This window comes from Choloepus didactylus, chromosome 17 (genome assembly GCF_015220235.1).
Source record: "Choloepus didactylus isolate mChoDid1 chromosome 17, mChoDid1.pri, whole genome shotgun sequence".
In the NCBI taxonomy this organism is placed as follows: Eukaryota; Metazoa; Chordata; class Mammalia; order Pilosa; family Megalonychidae; genus Choloepus; species Choloepus didactylus.
Window position 1 is genome coordinate 50546670 of NC_051323.1, and position 26352 is coordinate 50573021.

A 26352-nucleotide genomic window follows, 5' to 3' on the forward strand; every position below is an offset into this window, starting at 1 on the left:
TGTGGAGATGTGGATGTGCTAGTGAAGGCTGGCTAAAGCAATGGAAACCTTCCTGGCATGGTAATGAGCTTGAAAAATGGAGGCCCAATGTGTTTGGGAAAAGTAAAAGTGGGAGCATGCAAGTGAATGGCTATGCTGGGTAATGGTTTAAAGGCAGACCCTCTGGGCCTGTTATTTCCTTTCCCTTCCCTTTTTCTCTTTGGGAGACTGTGCCTTTGTGATGCTTATTTCACTGCCTAGTGTAATCTGCCATTCTCTTTTATTTGAGAGCATTTTTTTTTTTTTTTTTTTTTTTTTAGTCTCCTTTTGTGATTAGAGCAGATTTATGTAGATCAGGCTGAGTTTTTTAGAATTTACACCAACCTTGGTGTTGGCTGGATGTTGGGGAGGAATGTTTAAGCTTAAACAGTAATTTTCCCAAGATGTTGGAAAGTCCAAAATCCATTGGGGGGCTTTTTCACTGCTAATTGGAGCACATAGGCTAACATGAGATTTCCAAAGCTCACAAGAGGACATTAAGAGCACTAGATGAGGCCCAAGAGGAGACATTTCTGAAATGGGGCAAAAATTGTGATTGCGTCTTAACCCCCAGCCTCCTCCCCCAGCTCCACTTTTCTGAGAACATATTTTCCTATTATAGGGGGATGTGGGTTTTTGGTGACTGAGGAGATTTAATGGGCCGGGTGGGGATTGTGACACATGGAGGGTGTTTAACTTGTACACAAGCAAGCAACTAGACTTCATAGTACCGATAAATCAACCATTTCCTTCTACTTCAGCCCAGGACCCCAGGAGGGCACAGCTACTGGGAGAATATATTTGTAACACTTAACCAATTAGTTTACCACGTGGCTTCCTTAAATAGCCTTCATTTAAGAGATGGCTAAAATAAACAGCTAATAACAATATCTTGAAGCTTACATGTTACATATGGTTTGTTAGTAGATTCTCTGGGTCGTTCTTTTTTTTTTTTTTTTAATATTCATTTTACTGAGATAGATTCACATACCATGCAGTCATGCAAAACAAATCGTACATTTGATTGTTCACAGTACCATTACATAGTTGTACATTCATCACCAAAATCAAACCCTGATACCTTCATTACTGCACACACAAAAATAACAAGAGTAATAATTAAAGTGAAAAAGAGCAATTAAAGTAAAAAAGAACACTGGGTACCTTTGTCTGTCTGTTTGTTTGTTTCCTTCCCCTATTTTTCTACTCATCCATCCATAAACTAGACAAAGGGGAGTGTCCTTATGGCTTTCCCAATCCCATTGTCATCCCTCATAAGCTACATTTTAATAAAATTGTCTTCAAGATTCATGAGTTCTGGGTTGTAGTTTGATAGTTTCGGGTATCTACCACCAGCTACCCCAATTCATTAGAACCTAAAAAGGGTTGTCTATATTGTGCATAAGAGTGCCCACCAGAGTGACCTCTCGGCTCCTTTTGGAATCTCTCTGCCACTGAAGTTTATTTCATTTCCATTCACATCCCCCTTTTGGTCAAGAAGATGTTCTCCATCCCATGATGCCGGGTCTACATTCCTCCCTGCGAGTCATATTCCACGTTGCCAGGGAGATTCATTCCCCTGGGTGTCTGATCCCATGTAGGGGGGAGGGCAGTGATTTCACTTGCCAAGTTGGCTTAGCTATGGAGTGAGGGCCACATCTGAGCAACAAAGAGGCATTCGGGAGGAGGCTCTTAGGCACAATTGTAGGGAGGCCTAGCCTCTCCTTTGCAGCAACCGTCTTCCCAAGGGCAAATCCTGTGGTAGAGGACTCAATCCATCAAACCACCAGTCCCCCATGTCTGTGGGCATGTTAGCAGCCATCGAGGTGGGGAAGCCCAAACACCCCTGCATTCTCCACCAGCTCCTCAAGGGGGCTTTGCATATTTTTTTCCTTGTTTTTTTTTTTTTTTAATCTTTTTTTAAAAAATCAACTGTATGAAAAAAAATTTTAAAAAAACATACAATAAAAGAACATTTGAAAGAGACCATAACAAGGGAGTAAGAAAAAGACAACTAACCTAAGCTAACTACTTTACTTCCAACATGTTCCTACTCTACCCCAAGAAAGTAACCTAATATAGCAACATTTCTGTGAACTTATTCCTACTATACCCATCAGAAATTAACAGATCATAGTCATTTCTGAGCATTCCCAGAACGTTAAATTTACCCATGATAGCTTATGTGTTCTTATTGTATTATTGTTCCCCCTTCCTTAATTACTCTCTATCACTAGTTCCTCTATATTCTACATTGTAAACCATTTGTTTTACATTTTTCAAAGTTCACATTAGTGGTAGCATATAATATTTCTCTTTTTGTGCCTGGCTTATTTCGCTCAGCATTATGTCCTCAAGGTTCATCCATGTTGTCATATGTTTCACGAGATCGTTCCTTCTTACTGCCGTGTAGTATTCCATCGTGTGTATATACCACATTTTATTTATCCACCCATCTGTTGAAGGACATTTGGGTTGTTTCCATCTCTTGGCAATTGTGAATAATGCTGCTACGAACATTGGCATGCAGATATCTGTTCGTGTCACTGCTTTCCGATCTTTGGGTATATACCGAGAAGCTCAATCGCTGGATCGAATGATAACTCTGTATCTAGTTTTCTAAGGAACTGCCAGACTGACTTCCAGAGTGGCTGAACCATTATACAGTCCCACCAACAATGAATAAGAGTTCCAATTTCTCCACATCCCCTCCAGCATTTGTAGTTTCCTGTTTGTTTAATGGCAGCCATTCTAATTGGTGTGCGATGGTATCTCATTGTGGTCTTAATTGCATCTCTCTAATAGCTAGTGAAGCTGAACATTTTTTCATGTGTTTCTTGGCCATTTGTATTTCCTCTTCAGAGAACTGTCTTTTCATATCTTTTGCCCATTTTATAATTGGGCTGTCTGAACTATCGTCATTGAGTTGTTATATATGCAAGATATCAGTCTTTTGTCAGATAAACGGTTCCCCCCAATTTTTTCCCATTGAGTTGTCTACCCCTTTACCTTTTTGAGAAATTCCTTTGAGGTACAGAAACTTCTAAGCTTGAGGAGTTCCCATTTATCGATTTTTTCTTTTGTTGCTTGTGCTTTGGGTGTAAAGTCTAGGAAGTGGCCACCTAATACAAGGTCTTGAAGCTGTTTTCTTACATTATCTTCTAGGAGTTTTATGGTACTTTCTTTTATATTGAGATGTTTGGTCCATTTTGAGTTAATTTTTGTGTAGGGGGTGAGGTAGGGGTCCTCTTTCATTCTTTTGGATATGGATATCCAACTCTCCCAGCCCCATTTGTTGAAAAGACCATTATGACCCAGTTCTGTGACTTTGGGGGCCTTATCAAAGATCAGTCGGCAATAGATCTGAGGGTCTATCTTTGAATTCTCAATTCGATTCCATTGATCTATATGTCTATCTTTGTGCCAGTACCATGCTGTTTTGGCAACTGTGGCTTTATAATAAGCTTCAAAGTCAGGGAGTTTAAGTCCTCCCAGTTCGTTTTTCTTTTTTAGAGTGTCTTTAGCAATTCGAGGCATCTTCCCTTTCCAAATAAATTTGATAACTAGCTTTTCCAAGTCTGCAAAGTAGGTTGTTGGAATTTTGGTTGGGATTGCATTGAATCTGTAGATGAGTTTGGGTAGAATTGACATCTTAATGACATTTAGCCTTCCTATCCATGAACATGGAATATTTTTCCATCTTTTAAGGTCCCCTTCTATTTCTTTTAGTAGAGTTACGTAGTTTTCTTTGTATAGGTCTTTTACATCTTTGGTTAAGTTTATTCCTAGGTACTTGATTTTTTTAGTTGCTATTGAAAATGGTATCTTTTTCTTGAGTGTCTCTTCAGTTTGTTCATTTCTAGCATATAGAAACATTACTGACTTACATGCATTAATCTTGTATCCCGCTACTTTGCTAAATTTGTTTATTAGCTCTAGTAGGGGTGTCGTCGATTTCTTGGGGTTTTCCAGATATAAGATCATATCATCTGCAAACAATGACAGTTTTACTTCTTCCTTTCCAATTTGGATACCTTTTGTTTCTTTGTCTTGCTGGATTGCCCTGGCTAGCACTTCCAGCACAATGTTGAATAACAGTGGTGATAGTGGGCATCCTTGTCTGTTCCTAATCTTAGAGGGAAGGCTTTCAATCTCTCATCATTAAGTACTATGCTGGCTGTGGGTTTTTCATATATGCTCTTTATCATATTGAGGAAGTTTCCTTCAATTCCTACCTTTTGAAGTGTTTTTATCAAAAAGGGATGTTGGATTTTGTTGAATGCTTTTTCAGCATCTATTGAGATGATCATTTGATTTTTCCCTTTTGACTCGTTAATGTGTTGTAATACATTGATTTTCTTATGTTGAACCATCTTTGCATGCCTGGAATGAACCCCACTTGGTCATGGTGTATGATTTTGGCTCTTTCTTCCTTTTTTATATATGCGTTTAGTGCTATAAATTTCCCCCTCAGTACTGCTTTTGCTGCATCCCATAGGTTTTGGTATGTTGTGTTCTCATTTTCATTCGTCTCTATATATTTAGCAATTTCTCTTGCTATTTCTTCTTTAACCCACTGATTGTTTAGGAGTGTGTTGTTTAACCTCCAGGGATTTGTGAATTTTCTAAGTCTCTGATGGTTATTGACTTATAATTGTATTCCATTGTGGTCAGAGAAAGTGCTTTAAATTATTCAATCTTTTTAAATTTATTGAGGCTTGTTTTATGTCCCAGCATATGATCTATTCTGGAGAAAGTTCCTTGAGCACTAGAGAAGAATGTGTATCCTGGCGATTTGGGATGTAATGTTCTATATATGTCTGTTAAATCCAGTTCATTTATCAGATTGTTTAGGTTTTCAATTTCCTTATTGGTCTTCTGTCTGGTTGATCTATCTATAGGAGAGAGTGATGTGTTAAAGTCTCCCACAATTATTGTGGAAACATCAATTGCTTCCTTTAGTTTTGCCAGTGTTTCTCTCATGTATTTTGTGGCACCTTGATTGGGTGCATAAACATTTATGATTGTTATTTCTTCTTGTTGACTTGCCCCTTTTATTAGTATGTAATGGTCTTCTTTGTCTGTCAAAACATCCCTGCATTTAAAGTCTATTTTATCTGAGATTAATATTGCTACACCTGCTTTCTTTTGGCTGTAGCTGGCATGAAATATTTTTTTCCATCCTTTCACTTTCAGTTTCCTTGTGTCCCTGTGTCTAAGATGAGTCTCTTGTATGCAGCATATTGATGGTACATTTTTTTTGATCCATTCTGGGAATCTATATCTTTTAATTGGGGAGTTTAATCCATTTACATTCAACGTTATAATCATGAAGGCATTTCTTGAATCAGCCATCTTATCCTTTGGTTTATGTTTGTCATATTTATTTTTCCCTCTCTCTATTAATATCCTTTAATGTATCCATACCGAATCTCTTTTTACTGAACCTTTCTCCAAGTCTCTGTCTCCTTTCTTTGTTTCTCTGTCTGTAGGGCTCCCTTCAGTATCTGAAGTAGGGCAGGTCTCTTGTTAGCAAATTCTCTCAGCATTTGTTTGTCTGTGAAAAATTTAAGCTCTCCCTCAAATTTGAAGGAGAGCTTTGCTGGATAAAGTATTCTTGGTTGGAAACTTTTCTCACTCAGAATTTTAAGTATGTCATGCCACTGCCGTCTCACCTCCATGGTGGCTGTTGAGTAGTCACTACTTAGTCTTATACTGTTTCCTTTGTATGTGGTGAATTGCTTTTCTCTTGCTGCTTTCAGAACTTGCTCCTTCTCTTCCGTATTTGACAGTTTGATCAGAATATGTCTCGAAGTGGGTTTATTTGGATTTATTCTATTTGGAGTCTGCTGGGCATTTATGATTTGTGTATTTATGGTGTTTAGAAAATTTGGGAAGTTTTCCCTGACAATTTCTTTGAATACTCTTCCTAGACCTTTACCCTTTTCTTCGCCTTCTGGAACACCAATGAGTCTTATATTTGGACGTTTTATATTATCTATCATATCCCTGAGGTCCATTTTGATTTTTTCGATTTTTTTCCCCATTCTTTCTTTTGTGCTTTCATTTTCCATTCTGTCCTCTTCCAGGTCACTGATTCGTTGTTCAACTTCCTCTAGTCTTGTACTATGAGTATCTGGAATCTTTTTAATTTGGTCAGTAGTTTCTTTAATTTCCATAAGATCATCTATTTTTTTATTTAGTCTTGCAATGTCTTCTTTATGCTCTTCTAGGGTCTTCTTGATGTCCTTTATATCCTGTGCCATGCTGTTCTTCATGTCCTTTATCTCCCATGCCATGGTCTCGTCGTTCATCTTTTGTTCTTTGATTAGTTGCTCTAGGTACTATGTCTCCTCTGATATTTTGATTTGGGTGCTTGGGCTTGGGTTATCCATATCGTCTGGTTGTTTCATATGCTTTAAAATTTTCTGTTGTTTTTGGCCTCTTGGCATTTGCTTAACTTGATAGGGTTCTTTTAGGATTTGTAGACCCATTGAAGTCCTTATCTCTAATTTGTCTAATCTGCAGCTTCGTGGAGTACACTTTCTGTAACTAACCAGCAGGTGGCATCCACAAGGCACCTGTTCCCCTCAAGCCAGTTCTCCCCTGCTTTGTCTTTGTGGTTAGTGGGGGAGTGGGTCTTGTGGGGTCCAATTGGTGTACCAAGCTTGCGTGTGTAGTTCGTATTGCCCGCCCTGTATATGGGGTGTGTGTCTGGGCGGTCAGGGAGGGAGGGCAGCTCTAACAATCAAATCTCCCTGGTGTTCCTGCAGTTTGAAAGCTGCTGCAATGGTCTAATCTTTCAGTTCAGTCCTGCCACAGTTTGTCTCTGCCACTGACCCACAAGTCCTTGGTATGGCCTCTGAGACTTGTGAGTGGGTCCCTCTTCCAGGCCATGCACCCCCTGGTCCTCTGTTGAGGGATGACTGTGCTATGTCACAGGTGAGTGCCGTCCCCCCAGGGCGGTTCTGGGCTGCAGGGCTGTGTAGGGAGGCTCCCAGTCTGCTGAGCGATGTCCCCCTTTTCTTGCGAAGTTGCGGTGTTTAGTGAATTTTCTCAGCCAGTGGATTATTGCCTTTTGTCTCTGAGCTCTCTTAGTTCTGCTCTTGTCTTGACCTGCCCAAATTACAAGTCTTTGAGGTTTTCTGTATTGGGCTTCTTAGAGTAATTGTTTCAGAAAAAGAAAAAAAAAAAGATAAAAAAAAAAAAGGGCCCTCCTTGCAGATCTATCGGGTTATTGAAATGCTAAGAGACAAAGCAATTAGGGCCATTAAGGAAAAGTCAAGTGGGCAGAGAGATCAGTTTTTCTTCGGGATTTGCATATGAGCCTCAGGGCCTGAGCTCTGCCCTTCCCCTTTCTATGTTCACCAGAACTCCTAAAAGCCTCTGCTTTTCTTTTTGGGCTTTTCTTGCTGTTTCTTGCTATCCCTGTCTCCTCTCTGCTGGGCTGGCTGCTCTCAGATTCTCTGGTGTCTGGTCTCAGTCTATCTATGATTGGAGTTTGGATCAGTAGAATGAGTTTCTGATAAGAGCCGCCACTGCAGTTCTCCCTTCTCCTTCCCAGTGCTAATGGCCCCTCCTCCCATGGGACTGAGCCTGGGAGGGAGGGGCACGGGTCCCCTGGCCCCAAAAACTTACAGATTTTGCTGATCTCAGCAGTTCGACGTGTTCATGAGTGTTGTGTGAAATATGCCCAAAGTCAAATTGCTCTGCGGTGTCCAGTCCATGCAGTTTCTGGCTTTCTACCTACTTTCCTGGAGGAGTAACTAAAACATACACCTCACCACTCTGCCATCTTGCCCCCATTCTCTGGGTCATTCTTATTATGCTGTTTATACATATGACAAATGAACTGTTTAACCATTCACCTATAGCTCAGTTTACTGCTTTCAGAACACATGAGAAATTTCAAAGTATTTTATCTAGAGAAAACCATCAAAATTTTGAGGCAGGGCTGAGCTTATCAGAGGAAAGCTCTAACATCATTCTTACCATGCTTCACAGATTTTTGTCATAGGAATTTGCATCTATACCATGTTTAAGGATACTGTGAAGCTCTCCCAAAAAATTGTGTAGGTGAAGGAAAAATTTAGGAATTAGTCAGGAGCATCTTTGTGGTTTATACTTAGGCCTGTTTCACAACCTGAAGAAAAATATTTTGCATGCTTTTTTACTATGGAAATATTCTCTACTCATTTCTCCAAGACGTTTGTGGGATTTTTAAGGAAATGAGGCAAAATATTTTTGAAAGAAAGCAAGAAATTATTTATCTGAAAGAATGAATTAAGCCTACACACATAAAATGGTATAAATTCTTTTATAAGGAGAAAACATGGTTTATTGAAGAATTAAACACAGATATAGATGATCAAAGCATAATGCTTGGGAGTTTAGATGCATCAAAATTGTAAAATTTAATGTAAATCACCTTTTGTGACCAACAAGAATGTCATTTCAATTGTGTCATAAAATATTTTTTTCACAACATTTTTGGGTGTACTTTGTGGATGTTTAAAAAACATTCCTATTAGTGTGCTGGAAGATGGGGGATGGGAATAATTTAGGATATTTATTATCTTTAGCTCTGATTTAGAAAATGTTTTAAACTGTGATATGTATGTATATTTATATATGTATATGTGTGTATATATGTATAATGTATATTATGCGTGTATGTGTATGCATAAACATTCATAAATATGTATAAACATATACATATATCTTATAATTATTAACTTGTGACAAGCTTAATTCCAGTTCTTCTGTGTTATCTTCCAGTTATAAGTTATCTTGCAATTTCTAGTGGTAAATTTTCCCTGTATTGGAGCAGTTACTATAGTATGTATTTAGTGTCATGATGGTGGCAGAGGATTTCAGCGGATTCTCACTAGAGCAAATCTGAGGTAAGAATGAATTACAAACTACTTAAAATAAAAAATTATGCTCACTTTCTTAAAACGGCTAAATCTTTAGTAATTATTAAATAAATACCAAAACTTTAAGTATTTTACAGTAACCTATTGAATCACAACAAAGTATCTGAAACATACAGGGATCCTTTTCATTTAATTCTTATGAATTCTTTTTTCTTCTCTAGTCTTCTGTACACATTAGAAAACTTTCTTTTCTCTTTTACCATGTATGAATTGTACCTTGGCCTCAAATCCTAGGCAGCTTTTGCTTTAGTGCTGGGTTCTGGATGCTAGGCTTACTCTCTAATTCTAGGGAGTGGAAGAAACCCACTAACTTTTTCTAATTATAGAATTAAATTTCCTTTTGAAAAACTCTGAGAATAATTCTGGTAGAGAGGAAATTCTGAGAATAATTCACTCCCAGTCGTCCCTACTCTTGTTTGACTTATTTTAAGGGTAATAACTAAGTTTGATGTTTTGTAACTCTTTTCCCGCTCACCCTACAATCTCATTCAAGGCACTCAGAAAAGGGTTTTTAAAGTTAAGAATCCATGAAACACCAGATGTAAGCATTGTACCCAAATATGCTCATCTGCATAGCCATAGGACCATGTAGGGATATAGTGAGAACGCAATTATACACCATATTCTTAGATGACTTAGAAGCTGAGACAAAAGAAAAAAATCCTACCTTCCTCACTCACATCACAATCTTTTTTTGTGCATATTGAAGAAGATAAATAGATTTGCAAAGGGTTTTATTGGTTAGATTCTTCTTGACAGTAGAGAGAAAACAGGCTTAACATTTCAGAAAAGATTTAGATTAGCCAGGAGCAGGGATTATTTTACTTTAAGAATTTTTAGAAATTATTTACTTGAACTAATTTTTGTTTAAGAAAGTGGAATCACCATGGTTTATTTTTAAGAACAGCACCAACTGTCATTTGTTTTGTATCATTTACAAAAAAATGATGGAGAATCGATTAAATGATCATGAGATGGTTTATACTTACACTAATATGCAGTTTCTCCATTGGTACACTGGAGTATTTATTTTCATTACTAAATCAGAATCTGCTCATAAAAACTATCACTTTCATACGGCAAAAATAATTAATTGGAATAAATTAATTAGGAATTGTCCTAATGGGACTATGATAGTTATTCAAACATAGTTGCTGTATACAGAGGAGATAAGCATTGGAGATTTTATTTTTTTGTTTGCTACAAGCATAATTTCTACAAACAAAACCAATTTAATTGATTACTTTGAAATATAGTGAATGACATTAAATAAATATGAGAGTTAAAAAAAGTATATTTGTTCTTTCCAACTCCTGTGTAATCAACTCTTGTTTATTCACATTCACAAATTAAAATATTGGCAGCCTTATATCATTTTGATTAGAATTAAGAATACATTAAATTATTTTCTTTACAGGAGCATGTTTATTTTCCTCTTTGATTTGCTTAGACAAGAATAAAAATTAGCTTGCATTTCCTGGGCATATTTAGGAAAACTCTTATTAGGGAGAATCAACACAGAAGCATGCTAAATGACAGGGAAGAATTAAAAGTTGAATTAAAAATCTCTTGGACATAACCAAACGTTGCCTTGTTTAGGAGACTCAATGCCATAGTTTTTGTGCTTCATTCCATGTGCCTTGTTAAGATGTTTATTTCAGGGTATTTAAAAGTCAGAAATAAATGTAGGCATTCTGCACTGAACAAGTAACAATTAGTGATTTGGAATAGAATGTCCTAGAGTTCCCAAGAACTTTTTGCCCATATTTTACCTCTAATTCTCCTTTCTTTTCTTTTCTTCTTCCCTCCATTCCTTCTTCTTATTCTCTCAGACTATTTTTACCTGCCTTTGTAACCTGATAATTGCTTGAACCCTTCAATTTTCATAATAGTATCATTCAGACCAGGCTAAAGGAAAGGAGTAGTCTGAACAAATTAAAATTTAAATTATTTTTCTCATAGTTACACAGTTAGATGAAAACATTTCCATGATATAAATTTCACTGTACACATTCTGAAGTTCTCTTTTCCAAAATACCCTTGGGACCTATGCTTGGTAAAAAGTATTGCCTTTTCCCTTGCGATATCAGATGCTTGTCATTTCCAATTTGTTAGAAATCCTCAATAAAATCAATGCTAAACCACAGGTCATAGGAACACAGTCATAGTTTCTGATCCAATACTGCCTATTGACTTTCTGAAAACAGTGTCATGGGTTCAAAACTAGCCACACTTCCTTAAGGTACACATCCCATCTTGAGTTTATTTTGTAGGCTGGAAAATGGAACAAAGAGGGCATAGTAACAAGAAAAGTCACTACCATTATACTCTATTTACTTGGTTCCAAGATTTTAAACATTTATAACATTGGTATGCATCATAAAATTGATGTATACACTTATTTTGTATTTTCTTTTTTTTTTTCCACCTGGAAAACTATTAAGTTGATATTTCCTCTTAAAATCCATGGAATCTTAAACTGAAGAATAAGACATCTTAAAAATTCAAAGAAACAAACTAGAAGCAACCAAACAAGCAAAAACTAATGATCTTAGAAATTTCAGGTCTTGTATTCACAGGTCTAGAGGTTATTGTCATGATCGCAGATGCAACTTTAGTTTAGATATATGAGGGAATCAACTGAATCAAAACTATTTTTTCTTAATTTAAACCAGCATTTGTTAGATGCCGAGTATGTGCCAGGCACGTCTTACAAAGATGAATAAGATAAGCTTACACATTCTGAAATAAAACTTAGGTTTTAGTTTGAAAAATTGCTTCCCTTTTCTAACTCAGTAAGGACACTATATATTAAATGAAAGACACACTTTTAACAATCTGAAAGAACACTGCAAAAGCTATTTATTGGGGCATAATAAAGTGTAAATCAACTATGTGGTGCTCTTTAACCTGGAATCAGGGTCATGGGTTTAACAGCAAGGGATTTATAACTCATTAGGAGTAAGAGAGGTTGTAATTTTAAAAGGAACATGATATTTAGGTGACAGTTTAAAAGGCATTAAATTACTGTGTTCAACCTCATATTTCATAAATCTTTAAAAGGAGCAACAAAAACTATTTGTAACAATATGACTTCCTCCATTTTTCCTATTTGTGACAACTTTTAATTGCCATTATGCTGGTGAATTAAATTGTATTGATGAAAGATTATTTTAATAAAAGACTTTAAAAGGACTTTGAAAGATGCTGTTCTTGTAGACTCTATTAAATGTATTTAAAACCTGTAATTGCCCTTTGTCTTCCCTATTTTGGTTGTTTCCTTTAATATGACTTGTTAATAACCATGAGCTCTATGAAATGAAGTCTGTAATAGTGACCAAGCACAATGTGTATCAATAAAGTAAAATTTGACAACCAGTTAAATGTATTCAAAGTGTAAGTTGAGAATATAAAAGAGTGCTACTTTCTTTACATCTTAAATCTGGATTAGTGAGAGAACCAGGGGATGAAATGAGGGATGGCGACTGTTCAATCAGTGGTATTGCATAGGGATCCCGCCCTGAGAGGGAGGTCAAGGGAAGGGTTGTTAATGTGTGTCGAGGGTTTGTGGTGTGGATGGTCCGTTGCAGGAGCTGTTGTCTGCTCTGTGTTCATGCACAGGGCCATTTTGGGCAGGACCAAGGTCAAGTCTGCAGAACTTCTCATTATCCTTGAATTTATGGTGATGTGGACAGGAGACCAGTACTGCTACTCCTAGTTCTATGGGCTTTGAAAATATTCCTTCAGGCTATGGTATATTGAGGTGCAGAAAAGACTGCACCTCCCTTTGCCATTCGGCTGTCTTATCCGGCACCAGGGTTGGTGCTTTCAGTCAGCATCCACACATGAAGAAACAAGCCTGCCTCAGAGACAGTTATGGCGGAGGATTGGGGAGGTGCATTCACCCAGTGGGTGTCACCAGGGACCAGGTAATGAGGCTGAGATATGCTGGTATTCTTCTAATTGTCATAGAGAAGCCCCAAATACCACATTTGGAGAAGTCAAATGTGGGGCCTGAAGTAAAGTCATGGAGCCAAGAGTTGGGAACCAAGGAGATGCTATCAGAGAATAAGTGGGAAGAGGTGAGAGAGAGAGATGCACAAGTCTTTGCCTCAGAAATTAGTGGTTTTTTTGAGGCTGGGAATGAGATTCAGAAAAGACCTTCTATTTCAAACACCTTGTAAAATGCAAAGGTTTTGATAAAGATCAGGTTAAATTTCCTCCTCTTCAAATTTTCTTTTCAATATTTCTGTTTCTACCAAATGCTGCCTTTCAATTTAGCAGTAATAGTTATCTCTATGTCTGGGTCTTTCTCTGCTACTACCTCTGTATCTTGACATATATAAGACTTTCTGAGGTAAAACAAAGGAGACTTGTTTTTAGGGAATGTGATCAGACCTTAGGTTTGGACAGAGAGGCAGAAGATGTACCTAGTATGTCATTTAGACAGGATAACACTTGAGAGGAAGCATCACAGGAATATTTTGGAGTGAAGGTATATCCTAGGAAATAAATACTCTAAAAAGTTTTTCAGATAAGTTCAGGATAATAAAGGAAACTTTATAAATTCTTTAGGAGGAAACAGTATCTCCCTGGTTATTCTGTAACAGCTGCTTTCTGTGAACTGCTGTTTATGTTTCTCTAAATAGCAGCATTATTGAAGGGAAACTGGAATCTATAAGTCAACTCTGCCATTTTGCAGTTTTCTGACTATACCCAAGAAGAGACATAGAAGAATAATGCAAAGGTGTTAGTGCACAAGGTCAAGGATTAAATGTAGCACCTTTATGGGATTAATGTTAAATTTTGAAAATCAAAACTTTGTAACTATTGCTCCCAAATCACAGTTTCATGTCTCTATCCACTGGTAAAAGGAAAAGTTGGCATGAAAATTTGAAACCACAAGATTAAAATAACAACAAACTGGGTGGAAGATTGAGGAATAAAACAAAGTTGATTAAAATTTAGAGGAATTGTTTTTTTTTACTGACACTGTAATTTTTCTGTTTTTCTATTGGTTTCCTAAAATCATAAAACACTCTCCTAAAATCAGATGGAGTGAAAAGCAATTACATTTTCTAGGTATAAAATGTTTTTTGAAATTGATATTTCTTCACTTTTATGACTAAGCTCTTGGTTGGAAAAATGTTGCAATACCAAATCAGAAATATGATATGTTTAAGAGGAGATTTAGGATATACTGAAACTTATGATAGAACTTTGGGCTTTAGACCTAGAAGATATATTATTGATCACCTAAGGCAAACCCCTCATTTTATGACTGAGGAAAATGAGATCCATAAGGATTTATCTTTTTACCTATCCATCTACCTGCTTAGAACATGCTTTGTTCCAGAGAGTATTTTAAAGTGGTTTGAAACTAACACAGAAATGCACACTACTAAATGCCCTGGCTTTCAATGGGCATAAGCAACAAATTAGACCTTAAATGTTCTACTGGTCAACATATAGAAGGAAACCTGATTGATTAAGGAAGTCAATTACTCCAAAGACGAAAACCGTCTAATTGTTCGGAAGAAGGATTACTATTTACAACACACACAAAAAATGTCTCCTCAGAGTTTCCTGAAGAGAGCACATCTTCTAAATCAGCAACATCTTCACAGACTCCTGTTTTCGTCATGGGAGACAGAGTAACAAATTCCTAGGGCTGGTTTTCCCAGTATCTCTCACTGCCAGCTGACTGCATCTCTTTTGGGTGCAATTCATTAAAGCTTCTCTGTGAAAGAACTGACCCCTTCTCCATCTGGGACTTTCTGGGAAGGAGGATTTGAGCCCCGTGCAGAGAGCCCAGCTGGAGCTGCTCCCTCAGGCAGCTGTCAGAGACTCAAGCTTTGTTTTCCCAGAGGGACGAAAAGAGAGCTCTGACTTGGCGTCACGGAGTTCAGTTTTCATCTGACTCAGTGTTTCACAAACACTTTGAGCATGAGGATCTTCTGGACGATATCACTAATATAGATTTCTGTGCCTCAGGTTCAGATGCAGCAGGTCAGTGTGTGTCTGAGGGGTCTGCATTTGGTGCAGATCTGAGGAGCCACACGGTAGGATAGAGGCTTCTCCTGGAAGTGGTGGGTGGATGGGGGTGCAGGGGACAAACAGGCTCCAACCAAAGTGCATACAAGTGGTTTCTCTGCCTTGTTCTTTGCCTCCTCATCTTCCTCTTTCTCTTCCTTTAGCCCCATGCGGCTTAAATAATTGCTGGTTTCAGGGCTAGATACAGAACTGACTCGGGTTAAAACTGAGATGTCCTCATCTACCTCAGTCAAATGCACATTAACACTTTTTCTTAACATGTTTCTTCTCAATACTATTTGAAAAAAAAGGAAAGGGAAAGGATTTTCCCTGAGTGACGGACAAAATGGGGAATCTAGTTTCCCTGGGATGAGGAGATGTTAAACTTTATGACTTCTGTGTGGCTCTTTTTCTCCAGATCTGTATGTCCATTATAGAAAGGAGGGGAAATGGGTTGGGTAGCCTAGCAGGGAGGAATATTTTATCCTTGATATTGTTTAGAATTGTTGACACATGGTGTTAATAAAAAGCAAACCAGTTTTAGTTGGGTTTACTACTGTTTTAAAATTTCTCATAGACAGTGCACCCCCTTTTTGCCTGTACTGCAAAGCTATGCAAGCTATGCCACATTATTGTGTTTGGGAATATGGGAAGGAGGAGGGAGAATGGAGTAAGAAGAGAAAGCGTGACTACTTTGCTTTGCTCTAGTCTTGCTACTCAGAGTTTAGTCTTCGGACCAGCAACATCTAGGCATCACCAGGGAACTTGTCAGTAATACAGAATTGCTGGAATCATGGCAGAATTACTGAATGAGAATCTTTAAAAGTGATTTGATGCAGATTGAAGTTTTGAAATACTGCTCTTTAGGATAGCACTTCTCAAAATTTTGTGAGCATTAGAATCATCTAGAAGGCAAGAGTGCTCATTAAAACAGAGATTCCTGTATTAAAAGATTCTACAGATTTTGATTCTATAGGTCTGAAGTGGGGTCTATGTGTTTTTACTAACATGCCCCCAGGTGATGTTCCAGTGCTGGTCCCCACTTTAAATAGTGAGAGTCAAGAACAGTGTTTCTTAAATGGATGTGTAGAACCACCAGTGGAGGTTTAAAAGATATTGTTTCCTGGGACCCATCCCTAGAGATTATGATATAATTACCCAGAGGAGTTACAGAAAATTTGTATTTTTAAAAACATCCCCAGGAGAGTCTTATGTGGTAGAAGTTTGTGAAGCCCTACCCTAGAGAACTGCTTTTCAAACTTGGATGCACAACTCACTTGGCGGGGCGGGGTGGGGGTGGGGGTGGAATCTAATTCCCATCTCCAGAGATTCTGAATTGATTTCATGGGGTTCAGTCTGAGCACTCAAGGATTTTAAGTGTTCCTCATATAATTCTAATGTGAAGCAAAGTTTATATAATTCAGTAGGGTCTGTTCTCTAGGGACCATTATGATCATTTGTGATGATCTAGCCTAATTTAGCAGAGGTCCTTAAATTTAGTATTCCTAAGAATCATTTGGGTAAATTCATTTAGATGCACATATGTGAGTCACTCCCTTCCCTACTACCCCTCCAGAGATTCTGAATCAGTAGTTTGGAAGTGGAGAGCTGGAATTTGCACTTTAGATAAGCACTCTGGGAGTCTCGGATGATACAAGAGGTCCATTGACCACACTGTGAAAAACACTGCCCTTAAAGAATATTTAGAGGAACAAATAGACTGCATATCCTTCAGTCAGTCATCCAAACATTTGGTTTCTTTTTGCTGAACTAAGATGTTGTGTGCAGAAATTTGAGACCATGTTTCTTGACCAATACTTGGAGTATGACTGATCTAAATTGCCATTTAATTATGGAAACATATCTTTAATAATTTAGCCAAGACGGGGGTAAGAGAAGTTCGTTAATATTCCTTAATATTCACAAAACAGTATGAAACAAAGTTAATCTTGAATTGAAACCCCCTAAAGTCAAGATTAAGATTCTTTTTACAGACTAATTTGGGACTTACACATCAATTTAGATTGGTTCAGAACTCAAGTTTCAATAGCACAAAGCATGGCTACAATAATTTCAATAATTTTAGCCTTGATGAAATTAAGATAGATACAACCAGAAATTCAACTTGGCCATACGAAACCCTACACATCAACATAATACATCCAAGTTTAAGCAATGTATCTTCCTGGTGAATTCTCCAGGATAACTTGGAACAGTGTAGTAGGGAACTTGTAATATGGCCTCCTTTTTCTTGCAAACCCTCCCCACCTCCCCCATTTCTCTCCTTCTGGACTTGCTAGCTTGTATGTTGTCAGAAGTCCTATGGTGAGGCCCATGTGGCAAGGAACTGAAACTTCCCTCCAAAAGTCAGTGAGAAACTAAAGCCTTCCAACATTTGAGCAACCTTGGAAATCAGTTTTCCCACCCCAGTTGAGCCTTAAAATGATTGCAGCCCTAGTCCACAACTTGATGCAACCCCAAGAAAAGACCACCGAACACTCGGCTAGGCTGCTCCTGGATTTTTTTTTTTTTTCATTTTTATTGAGATTGTTCAGATACCATACAATTATCCAAAGATCCAAAGTGTACAATCACTTGCCCCTGGGTACCCTCATACAGCTGTGCATCCATCACACTTAATTTTTGTTCAATTTTTAGAAACTTTTCATTACTCCAGACAAGAAATAAAGTGAAAGATGAAAAAAGAAAAAAAGAAAAGGAAACTCTAACCCTCCCCTATCCCTAACCAACCCCCCTCAATTGTTGGCTCCTAGTATTGATATAGTACGTTTGTTACTGTTTATGAAAAAATGTTGAAATACTACTAACTGTAGTATATAGTTTGTAATAGGTATATAGTTCTTCCCTATATGCCCCTCTATTATTAACTTCTAATTGTATTGTCATAATTTGTTCTGGTTCATGAAGTGATTTCTAGTATTTGTACAGTTGATCATGGACATTGCCCACCATAGGATTCAGTTTTATATATTTCCATCTTTTCCTCCCAACTTTCCTTCTGGTGACATATATGACTCTGAGCTTCCCCTTTCCACCTGATCCACACACCATTCAGCGCTGTTAGTTATTCTCACATCTTGCTACCAACACCCCTGTTCATTTCCAAACATTTAAGTTCATCCTAATTGAACATTCTGCTCATACTGAGCAAGAGCATCTACATTTCTTCCACAAGGCAGGAGGGAGAGTCAAAGAAGGTAGAGAGGCAAAAGAAAGAGGAAACAAACAAACAAAAAAATGACAGCTAGGAAGCAGCAAAAGGAAAAATAACCTTAAATCAAAGTAGAATAATGAATTAGACAATACCACCAATGTCAAGTGTCTAACATGCCTCCCCTATCCCCCCCTCTTATCTGCATTTACCTTGGTATATCACCTTTGTTACATTAAAGGAAGCATAATACAATGATTCTATTAGTTACAGTCTCTAGTTTATGCTGATTGCATCCCTCCCCCAATGCCTCCCCATTTTTAACACCTTGCAAGGTTGACATTTGCTTGTTCTCCCTCGTAAAAGAACATATTTGTACATTTTATCACAATTGTTGAATACTCTAGATTTCACCAAGTTACACAGTCCCAGTCGTTATCTTTCCTCCTTTCTTGTGGTGTCTCACATGCTCCCCACCTTCCTCTCTCAACCGTATTCATAGTTACCTTTGTTCAGTGTACTTACATTGTTGCACTACCATCTCCCAAAATTGTGTTCCAAACCACACACTCCTGTCTTCTATCACCCTGTAGTGCTCCCTTTAGTATTTCCTGTAGGGCAGGTGTCTTGTTCGCAAAGTCTCTCATTGTCTGTCAGAAAATATTTTGAGCTCTCCCTCATATTTGAAGGACAGCTTTGCTGGATACAGGATTCTTGGTTGGTGGTTTTTCTCTTTCAGTATCTTAAATATATCACACCACTTCCTTCTTGCCTCCATGGTTTCTGCTGAGAGATCCGCACATAGTCTTATGAAGCTTCCTTTGTATGTGATGGATCGCTTTTCTCTTGCTGCTTTCAGGATTCTCTCTTTGTCTTTGACATTTGATAATCTGATTATTAAGTGTCTTGGCGTAGGCCTATTCATATCTCTTCTGTTTGGAGTATGCTGCGCTTCTTGGATCTGTAATTTTATGTCTTTCATAAGAGATGGGAAATTTTCATTGATTATTTCCTCTATTATTGCTTCTGCCCCCTTTCCCTTCTCTTCTCCTTCTGGGACACCAGTGATATGTACATTATTGTACTTTGTTTCATCCTTGAGTTCCCGGAGACATTGCTCATATTTTTTCATTCTTTTCTCCATCTGCTCCTTTGTATGTAGGCTTTCAGGTGTTTTGTTCTCCAGTTCCTGGGTGTTTTCTTCTGCCTCTTGAGATCTGCTGTTGTATGTTTCCATTGTGTCTTTCATCTCCTGTGTTGCGCCCTTCATTTCCATAGATTCTACTAGTAGGTTTTTTGAACTTTTGATTTCTGCCGTATACATGCCCAGTGCTTCCTTTACAGCCTCTATCTCTTTTGCAATATCTTCTCTAAACTTTTTGAATTTATTTAGCATTAGTTGTTTAAATTCCTGTATCTCAGTTGAAGTGTACATTTGTTCCTTTGACTGGGCCATAACTTTTTTTTTCTTAGTGTAGGTTGTAATTTTCTGTTGTCTAGGCATGGTTTCCTTGGTTATCCAAATCAGGTTTTCCCAGACCAGAACAGGCTCAGGTCCCAGAGGGAAGAAATATTCAGTATCTGGTTTCCCTGCGAGTGTGTCTTAGAAAATTGCTCCACCCTTTGATGCCTTGGGTCACTGTGATTTTCTGCCCAGCAGGTGATGCCTGTTAGCCTATAATTCTTGACTGGTGTGAGGAGGTATGTTCCCCCAGGCTCTGGGGTTTGGTTCTGAATGGAAAGGGCCCCACCTCTTTCCTCCTAGAGAAGACAGACCCCCCAGGTGGAGGTCATTAGCATTTCAATGGTCTCGCTCTCTGCTTGTGGTGTCTCCACCCTTCCCAGAGTCACAGCCCTGGAAACTGAAAATGACTGGGGCTTTCTCCACTGAGCCAAAAAAGAAACAGATAGTCCCCTTCAGACCCAGTCCAAGGCAACCGTCCGGCTCTCCCAGGTCAGTCGTCACCCAAAGCCTCTGTCTGTTTTTTGGGGCTGCGTACCTGTAGTGAGCAGTTCACACTCGCTACTTAAAACCCCAGTTGGAGCTCAGCTGAGCTGTATTCGCTTGCTGGGAGGGAGCTTCTCTGTGGCACCACGAGGCTCCGCAGCTCGGGCCATGGGGGAGGGGGTCTCCCGACCTGGTTCTGCAGGTTTTACTTACAGATTTTATGCTGTGTTCTTGGGCATTCCTCCCAATTCAGGTTGGTGTATGATGAGTGGATGGTCTCGTTTGTCCCCCCGCAGTTATTCTGGATTATTTGCTAGTTGTTTCTGGTTTTTTGTAGTTGTTCAAGGGGGACTACTAAGCTTCCACTCCTCTCTATGCCGCCATCTTGCCCCTCTGCTCCTGGATTTTTGATCCTCAGAAACTGTGAGATAACACACCTTTGTCACTTTAAGCTTCTAAATTTTGGGGTGTTTTGTTATGCAACAATAGATAACTAACATAACCATGAACACATAGATAAACAAATGAGATTGCTTGCCTTATGGGAGTATATGCTATAAACTGGTTACGATGCTGACCTTGTTTAGAATAATTCATCTGTAACCTTTCTTTTTGGCAGTCATTAGAAAGGAGGCTCTGTTCATCCATTGACACCATTTCTTTGTGTGTGTGTGTGTGAGAATAAAAACGTTTAAGGGGATATTGTTGGGAAAAGAGCTAATTTTAAACATATTATCAAATCATTAAGGATCCAGAACACAAGTCTGCTTACCAACTGCTGTAAACTTCGTCTCCTGCATCATACCCAGCTGCTGCTTATATGGAACCTGCATCTAAATAGGACTGGATCAGAAGTTGGTTGTAAAGGTTGACTCTGCAGTATAGACCACTAATGATTGTTGACTGCAAAGACCAATTTAAGAAGCTGTAGTAAGTGCCAATGATGTGTTCAACAGTTATATATTGTGCACTCAAAGATGAATAATCGTAATCTCTGTCCTCAATAAGCTCACAGCTGGGTAGGAGGTTTGGGGAGGGGGAGAGGGAGAGATTGCAAGGCAGTGTGTTAAGTGCAAAATCTCTGAGAGAGGGTGACTTTTGAGTTGTGATTTTTTGAAAATTATTTGGTAGTTTTCAGGCAGGCCAAAGGAGAAAAAGAAATTCTAGGAACAGTGAAAGAAAAGACTCAGAGGTGTAAAGCAGTTTGGCCCAATGGTCATGTATTTGAGGGGTGGAGGGGAGAAGGAGGATCAGGAAATGAATTTGGATCTTCAGGCAGAACAAGGTAAGGGATGAAACATGATGTGGCAGAAATGGTCAAACATGGGGAGTGCTCCCACCTACTCATTTTTAACCTAAGGCAAAATTTACTGTTCAAACTTATCAAGTTACAATTTCTTATCCATAAAATGGTAATCATAGCACCTAACACATACACTATCTTGTTGACGTTAAGTTAAGCTGAGATATATCGTCTGCTTTTACATTTTATTGAAATAGTGATGTTAAATAAGCCTAGAAATTATCAGCATCTTAGTGACCTAAAAATAATAACATGCGTCTTTAATCAGAAGCAATATTTTTATTTTATATAAAATCTTAAAAACACTGAAGCGGTTCCTTCAGGAAAGTAGAATTATGAATCTTAGGGAATAATAGAAGTAGTAGAAAAGATACAAGGATTTAATTTGTACTATATAAGATGCCCTAGTTTTGATACTTAAAGAAATAAAACGTTTTCAATTTGATTTTTTATGATTTCATAATTTGATCACTTGAATATGGTTACACATGAAATTTGGACTTAAATATTTAAACTCATTAAAGCGAAAGAAAAACATAAATTTTGTTATTTTACTATGCATTTTCACTAAGGATGGTATATTAGAATTAATGAAGAAAATTGTCTCTAACTTTATGAAATGGGTAGCATCTTAAACTTGATCTATTTGTCTTGCTACTTCCTGAGGTAGATCCTTGGAGAATTTTAAGAGATGAGCACTTTTGATGCTGTTATTGTTAATGTTTTCCAAAATTTTATTAGAGAAAATTGTAACCAAATAAAGCACAGTGTTATTTTTAATAATTTAGTTTTAGGTCTCTTGATATCTAGACTGTAAGGTTTCCCAAAGAAAAAGAAATAGGGGAGAAAAAGCATTAGCTGTAATATGTGGAGATATTTAGGAAAATATCAAATATAAAAAATTTCCTGGTCTTCCTTGGCTTCCACAGTTGAACTAAAACCTGAAGTTGGAGGTTGAGTTGAGATAGATGATCAAGAAGCAGCACTCCCACTTGACTGTTTCAGAACTCAGGGGTGTCTCTTTGAAGGCTCGACAAGAGTGAGAAGGCTCACAGTTAAAAGCAAACTTAGGGTGCTTCATTTCTGAAGGAAGGAAATTATAGTGAAAGTGATAGACCACATTCTTCCATATGTATCTGAGGGGAACTTTCTAAGTGGAAATAAAGGAAAATCCAAGGGTTGTGCAGGTTAAACTTTTTGACTATGCTCCAGAGAAATATCGTGATAACTGAGTATTTTGCTTTGATAATCAAATCACTGAAAGTCAAAACTGTAATTAAATATACTCCTGAGAACATAATTATGTAAGTGACTACTATTTACTGAGTAATAAGAGCTAAACATTTCAAGTAATAAAAGCAGGGAAAAGAGCCTTTGGACAGATACGTTTTCTACAAATACACATTTCCTTGTATTAAAAATATTGCTCAAAGCAAATCTTACGTATTTCCCATTGAGTGTTTTCCCTCCTCATTTTGCTTCATCTTGGAACCTGTTGAGTTTTCTTTTCTTTTTTTCTTTTTTTGTCCCTCTCCTCTTTTCACTTTCCATTGCTTTTTTTTTTTTTTTTTTTTTTTTTTTTATCAGCTTCTTTGTACCTTCCTGGACTTAATAGCTATGCCTGTTGTGCCACCTGCTACTACTTGAGTCAACAGTGGTCACAGATGAGACTTCTGCATTCAAAATAATAAGCACATTCAGGGGCATGTTTTCAATCTCATTCTTTTTCAAATGTAACAGATCACTATCAGTCACATGCTCCTGACCATACAGCACTGTCCTGTATTTAAAATGAAAATAGTGTATACTTGCTAGCTACTTACTTTAAAAGTTTTTTTTTTTGCATCTTTATTACCCGATATGGAACATAATTAAAGAACTGTGTTGTCAGTATTTTTATATAGGTAGTTAGGCATCTATGATGATTTTGGAAACATTTTGAAGATAAATGACAGAAACCCTCACGTCATAAAGCAATGTACTGTGTTTCTTCAAAATCATATAACTGTAGTTTCTAAAAATGTCACAAATAGGAGTAGCAAAGGGAAAATTGTGCACATTATAGGCTAAAGTATTGTGTGTTAATTATTATGTCATTAATTTTTCAGGCTAAGGCAAGGGGGGAAATTTTACATTTAAAAATGCCTGAAAATATTTACTGGTGAGTTGTCTGTTTAAATAAGGATAGTTTAGTGTGTTGCCACATTACATGAGCCACATTATAATGCCATAAAGCAACTCATGAATCACAAAAGAGGTATCAAAAATAAAGGAACAGCAGAGAAAGTCTTAAGAGACATTGTAAAGCATAATTGGCAGTACAGATAGTTGGAGTTCTGAACAGACCAGAATGATGCCGTCTTTGCCAACAATAACAGGGAGGAAAAATACTTTCCACAGTAAATCCAAGAACAGGGAGAGTTTGGCTGTATAGCTATTGAAGGGTTCATGGAGGCAAATGAAAGGAAAGCATGTGTTATGTCTCACATTATTAGAGATGCTTTACAAAGAGTCACATGTGAAAATTACTTGAATGAATTTCAAACTTTGTTTCAGGTTGATGACACTGATTAATGTAAGTTATTTTTAATTTTTATACCTCAAGGAACTCCACACAGCAGCATTTCCAAAGACTCTTAAAATTTTGAATAGTTATCTGTTTTCTGAAGGTGGTGCACTGGTCATGCTTTTTCTGTGACTTACAATAACAAACATTTCTAACTCATGACTGGAATCAGCTAGGCTTTTCTTCATGCATCTTCCCATTCCAGGACCCAGGCTGAAGGAGCAGCCCCTATCTGGTTCATGTAATTCTCGTGGCAGAGAGCAGAATACAAGGGCAACAGTTCCTCACCATGCAAGCACAGTGCCTGCTTCTGCTTGAAGGTGGCAGAAATCATGTCTGCTCACATTGTGTTGGCCAACACAAGTCACACAGCCAACTCCAGAGTCAGTGGGGTCGCAAGTACATTCCTACGACTGAGAATGTGGCAAAGATGGAGAAGGAAAAAGCAACTGAGAACAAGTAATGCCATCGACTACTGTTGGTAAAAGGCAGGTCTTTGATAGTTTTTAGAGGGGTTTCTATTTATAGATATAATCTATAGTCTATTCTTAGTTCTCATGTTTACCGCTTGCCTGAATCATTTGACGACTGTTGATGGACACCTCCTTGAAACTTTCTCCCTTTTCGTTTCTATGGTACTTTTCCTGGTTCTCTCCTCAGCTATCTGAAGACCTCTGCATGCCTTCTCTAATTCTCTTTCCTCCTGTGGTTATGGAAATAGGGCGTTACTGATGGTTCTTTCATTGGCTTTTATTGCTAAGCATTCCCAACTCCAACTACTCCCATTAGTTAATGATTTCTTCAGTGTCCCAAATGAACTTCTCCAGCCCGGACCTCTGGATATGCACTGTGTTCTGGGACCCCCGTTTGAACTCTTGGCATCTTGAACTCAATATTGGCATGAGAAAACTTGTCCTCTTTCCCTCCAGATGTGTTCCTTCTTCTGATTTCCCTATTCTTAATGACAGCATCATTTTCTAGGTCATTCAGACTGAAACCTATTGAACCCTCCATCCTTCCAACACCCAAACAACTAATGCTAAGTGATAGGATATTCCACTATCACTTTTCCTATAACCATACACATATTTCTTTCATTCGCCACCATTCTGGTTTACATCTTTATTCCATCTCAACCACTTAAATCAATAGTTTCCTTCCTACCCGCAGCTTTTTATTTATCCCCAATTTTTCTATATCGGAGCTGATAGAACTTCCTAGTTACGCTCTAGGTCTAAATAAGTAGCAAATGTGTTGTGATATGCAAGACTTTCATAATATGTCTCTATGGTAGATTGACTCAATTTTCCCACAAAGACAGGTTCAAGTTCTTACCCCAGTTCTCTGGGTATGAACTCATTTGTAAATGGGATCTTTGAAGATGTTAAGTCCAAACTGAATCAGTGTGGGTCCTACTCCAATATGACTGGATACCTTATAAGCAGAAGAAAGTGAATCCAATAGTAGTAGAAACCATGGGAGGAGACAGAAAGTGGAAAATCACCATTTAATGGAGGCAAAGATTGATTGCCAGCAAGCTACCACCAGAATGCTGTACACTTTGGAGAAAGTATGGCCAGCTGATACCTTGATTTTGGACTTCTAGCCTCTAAAACTGGGAGACAATAAATTCTAGTTGTTTAAATCCATTAGTATGTGGTATTTTTTTACAGCAGATTTGGCAAACTAAGACAGTTTCCAACCCAACTCATTGAGTTTGTCTTCTGAAAGTTAATGTTAACTTTTTTGGGAAATAGGTAATTTCACATTACTTGAACACATCCAAAATTTCTCACCTACTTGCCTTTTCTTCTGCTATTTCTTCTGTCTGGAATATACTGCTGGCCCTAACTTCTGTTCAGATGCTACCTATGCTTTTTTTGGGACTAAAGACTGGACTTTACTTATATTTGCAATTCCCTGCATCTAACCCAGAGCTTTGCACTTAGTAAATTTATAATACTGTTCTTAAGAGCTTGAACTCAGTAGTCAAACTGGCAAGCACACAGTAAATGTTAATTATAATTATTTTTGTTTTATTAAATCTTTAATAAAGGCTGTTAGAATGTGGCCACATTTACCTGAAAACACTTACACATTATTTCCTACCTTGTTTATAAAGCAAGTAGTAAATGAGAATGAACAAGTTCTACGTCCTTCTTTTTAAATATAAATATAAATAGACTACTTTTTACTACTTGCTCAATAGCTCAAGTTACCTTATGTATCGGTTTGTATATATTACGTCCCCCAGAAAAAGCCATGTTCTTTGATGTAATCTTGTGTGGGCACACATATCAGTGTTGATTAGATTGTAATTCTTTGAGTGTTTCCATGGAGGTGTGCCCCACCCAACTGTTGGTGATGACTCTGATT